General features: G+C 37.8%; 1 protein-coding gene across 1 annotated transcript in view; it reads right to left on the bottom strand.

Annotated features, from left to right (window-relative positions):
• Positions 1-2,011: 2,011 nt before the first annotated feature.
• Positions 2,012-4,687, bottom strand: part of rbm46 (RNA binding motif protein 46) — a 34,706-nt gene continuing 32,030 nt past the window's right edge. Inside the window, exon 11 of the mRNA XM_050066394.1 lies at positions 2,012-3,853. The gene's annotated coding sequence lies outside the window, so the exon portion shown is untranslated. The remainder of the gene's footprint in view (positions 3,854-4,687) is intronic.

The raw sequence follows: 4,687 nt of genomic DNA, 5'->3' as shown, positions 1-4,687 counted from the left end.
CAACTCCTCTCCCCTCACTCCACTCACTCCCTCACTCACTCCACTCCCTCACTCCTCTCCCCTCACTCACTCACTCCATGCCACTCACTCCCTCACTCCAGTCACTCACTCACTGTCTCACTCCACTCACTCCCTCACTCCAGTCACTCACTCACTCCATTCACTCCACTCACTTCATGCCACTCACTCCCTCACTCCAGTCACTCACTCACTGTCTCACTCCACTCACTCCCTCACTCCAGTCACTCCTTCACTCCCTTCACTCCACTCACTTCATGCCACTCACTCCCTCACTCCACTCACTCCTTCACTCCCTTCACTCCACTCACTTCATGCCACTCACTCCACTCACTCCTTCACTCCCCTCACTCCACTCGCTCCCTCACTCTTTCACTCCCCTCACTCCACTCGCTCCACTCACTCCCTCACTCCTTCGCTCCCCTCACTCCACTCGCTCCACTCACTCCTTCACTCACTCACAACACTACAACAAACACACACTTTTAAACCATTACATTTATTTCTGAACACTGAATGTTTTGAACGTTGCTCCTTCCCTTTCATCACTGACAGAAACAGATTCACTCTAACAATAAATTCAGCGCTGAGCTCTTATTTTGAAATCAAACTCTTCATTCTTTGTTTTTTAATTTAAAGTGGGCGTGACACTAAAGTTTAAATAAATAGGGTGACATTTATTTACAGATCATTCTTTTAGTGATGATTTCCTGATTTTTTGTTTTGTGGATTGTTGGATAAAAGGCCTTTTGTTAAAATACTGTTGTTGTAATTATTCTGTTTCCTTTAATTATTAATTAGCATCAGTAATCTGAATACACAGTTTTAGATTAAAAACACATGAAAAGAAAATCGCTGTGTTTTTGAATTTGTTCACTGAATAAAAAACATCAGGGACAAAAGGAAAATGTAGATGTAAGAATCTCTGTACTTTTAAACTCTCGAAATTAATTCAACAAACAGAAATGTGTTTTTAATAAATGACACCTGAGAGACGTGCTGAGGAGCTACAAGCACAACTCTACACACACACACACACACTGAACTTTAAATCAGCACTGAAACAGAGCGAACTGAAGGATCATAAAACACTCTGACTGACTGTAAAACTGTTCAAACAGTGATAGTATAAATATACACAGAAACATTTACCTGAACACTCATCAGTCTGAAATCAATAAACATGAACATAAAGAAAAACCATTAAACCAGTTCCTTCAAACAGATCAATAAAACCACTTCACCCCTCAAACCTGAGTCACTTCATTTTCCTCCAAACTCTCCGATTCATCCAATTAAAGTGTGAATGTAACATTTATAATGTTTGTTCTTATTTAGCCTTTAAAATAAAACCATGTCTGTGACTTCAGTGAGTCTGCTCTGCCTCTGATAAAGAAACATCCTCCTCCTCTCCGGCTCTCAATCACCAAACTAAAACTCTTTAAAACTCTTTCAAGTAGTTGGACTTCTCATATTTTACTTTCTCAACTATTTCCTGTGCATGTCGTTGGTTTTAAAAAAATGAATTAAAAAAGTCTGAATGTCATTTTGAAACCTTCTGGGTGATCTCTGCTGTTGGATTAAATGTATTAACATTTAAATAAATGCCATCTAAATATTCTTTTAAAATCAGCATCAAAAAATATCCAGCACGTATTTTTAATAAATTTCGTTTTTTCATTCTTTTCTTTTGATTGTAAAATTTAAACTTGTTGGATTTAAAGTAGCCCAGTTTAAATATATGGCACCTAAATACTCAGCACCTTAAGTGTCCAATTTATACTTGTGTAATGTGCAGAATTTAAACATGTCAAATTTAAAGTTGATAAAAGTTACAGATTCCTCTAATTTATATATTATAGAATCATTCCTGTATGTTTCATTCATTCGGTTTATTTTCATTTGTTTTTAATACATTAATAAATATTACAGAATTTAAAGTAGTCCGAGTCCCCGGATCTTTTTTATTCATGCATGTTTTATTTATCTTTATTCATTTGTTTCTAATTGGTGAGTTTTTAATTTTAGAATTTAAACTTTTCAAGTTAAAGTTGATACAAGTTCCTAGATCTTTAAATTCATTTACATATTTTTGTCTGTATGTTTTATTTATTCTTTTTATATTAATTAATTGTTTAATAAATCAACTTTTGTAATATTTAAACTTGCCAAATTTAAAGTTTATAAAAATCCCAGAATCTTTCAATTCATTTACTTTAGTTTTTATTCATTTATTCTGTTTTTTATTCGTTTGATTTTAATGTTTTAAATTTTTAATTGCAGAATTTCCCAGAAAGTCCCAGGATCATTTATTAAATTTATTTTTTATCGATTCAAACTTGTTTAATTTATTCTGTCTTTATTTTCTACTTCATTTGTTTTTCATGAGTAGATTGTAATTGTTGAATTTAAGGGTGATAAAAGTCTCAGGATCTTGAAAGTAATTTATTACATCTTTTGAATTACTGGATGTTTTATTTATTCTTTTTTGAATTTGTTTTTAATGAATTCATTTTTATTGCAGAATTGAAACTAACCTTGATAAACTCCCAGGATCTCTGTGTTTTAATGAGACCGACACATCTCATTAAAATTGTTTTACTGGTAATTTCCCGATATTTATTTATTTTCCACAGGATTGTTATGTGAAAGCACGACAAGGAAACCATCGAATGAGGCAACAGAAACACATCTAATGGAGTTCTCTCTTTGCTTGGTCTGTTTCCTCGATGAACGTGGTTTACATTCGACTAAAACGAGAACAAGAACTCGGTCTGGTGTAAAAACATTTTTAATCTTCCCTCTTTTTTCCTTCATCCTCATATTTCTGAAGTGTGAGGTGGGTCGAGTGAATTAAGAGACATGGTGAGAAATATCCCGCTCTCTGTTTCTTACTTTAAGATTTGTTTGTGTTGATCGATGTCGACTCTCTCAGGAGGCTGACCGTCGACTGGACGGACACTTCGTGGTCTCTCTTCCTCCCCTCACATAACTCAGGTCAACACAAACATGAAAGGAGATGAGTCGCCACAAACATTCCTCTGAAAGAAGAAGAAGATAGATAAGTCCTCCTCCTCCTCCTTCGTCGTCTCTCTGTTTTTAGCCCTCTCAGGAGACGAGTGGTGTAATGGGAGGATGAAAGGAAAATGGAAATCAGATTTTAATGTAGTGGAAAAGCTCGTCTTTTAATCTCTCCATCCTTTGGACACTTCATACTTTCTGTGTTGTTCACTCCAACAGAGCTGTGTACGACGGTCCAACAACTTTACGTTTCAGCCTAAACACGTTCACCGAGGAGACGATCAGTTCAGTTGTTACGGAGGAAACAATCTCATGTGTCTTTGAATGAAAATTCTGGCAGACTTTGTTCTCAAATGGACAAGAGTTTGCTTTGAAAAATATATTAAACTGACACAAAACAATGAAAGACAGCGGAGATCTGACGGCAGGTTTGTTTCAACATTGATATCTGAAGTATGGATGTGATGCCTTGTGGGTACTTTGAGGTGACTGAAGGAAAATAAAGCCAGAGAGGAGGAGAGGAGGAGGACACTGACATTTACCAGAGGTCAAGAAAACATATTTTATCAGATGAATGTCTTTCTGTGGGATCTGAGCAGCGTCTGCCTTTGTTGTGTTTAGTTTTCAGAATCAGAGGTGATAGAGAGGAGAAGCCGAGCGGCTGATCGTCGGACTGAGATTACATTTAGCACAGAGTAGAAACAAACAGATGGACTGTGTGTTTGGGGAAATATGTGGAGGTGTAATCATAATAGAGACAGGCCTGCCTTTCCTCCTCCTCGTCCTCAGATGCTTCCCTCACCGCTGAATCCTCCTGCAACAGCACGTCACATCTTTACCTCACTGGGATCAAACATGACAGTAAGAAGATACGGCAGCTGCAATGTGTTTCTCTAAAGTCCAAACACTTTAAAGACCAAAGAAACATCCAGAGAGTAAGAAAAATGTGCAGCCAGGAAAAAGAGGAGTGACGGACTTGTTCTGACTAAAGTGGGATTTATACTTCTGCATCACACTAACACTGTGCGTAGATCTGTACCCTGAGCCTCCACATAGGCTGTAGCCTGACATGCACCTCTCCAGAAATGTCACGACAATGCACAGCAGACCTCCGGTGCCGTGTTTAAAGCCATAAACCATTTCACAGATAAGAAACAATAAAATGTGAAGACAGTAAAGCCTCCACACACAACAGCATCCCAAGACTTCTGTGTGTGATTTATCCTGACTTCATATGAGTAAAGGAAAACTCTGCTAGCCGCTAGGCTAATTTATGCAATGTAAAATGCCATAGGCTTGTGCTAATAATGTTAGCATGTTGTGTTTGAGGGGAAAACGTGTCCAGATAAAGACAAGTGTTTGTCTGTGAATGCTGCGAGTTATAGTGAAGCTGATTTGTGTTTGAAACTGTCTCTATTAAAGGGATAGTGCACCCAGAAATGTAAAGTCAGCCATCATCTACTCACCCATATGCTGAGGGAGGCTCAGGTGAAGTTTTAGAGTCCTCACATCACTTGCAGAGATCCAAGGGGAGAGGCGGTAGCAACACAACTCCACCTAATGGAGGCTGACGGCGCCCCAGATTCAAACGTCCAAAAACACATAACTGAAACCACAAAATATCTCCATACTGCTCGTCCGTAGTGAT

Source organism: Epinephelus moara, chromosome 17 (genome assembly GCF_006386435.1).
Source record: "Epinephelus moara isolate mb chromosome 17, YSFRI_EMoa_1.0, whole genome shotgun sequence".
Lineage (NCBI taxonomy): Eukaryota > Metazoa > Chordata > Actinopteri > Perciformes > Serranidae > Epinephelus > Epinephelus moara.
Note: the sequence above shows the minus strand (reverse complement) of the source record. Positions and strands in the feature narration are given on the sequence as shown.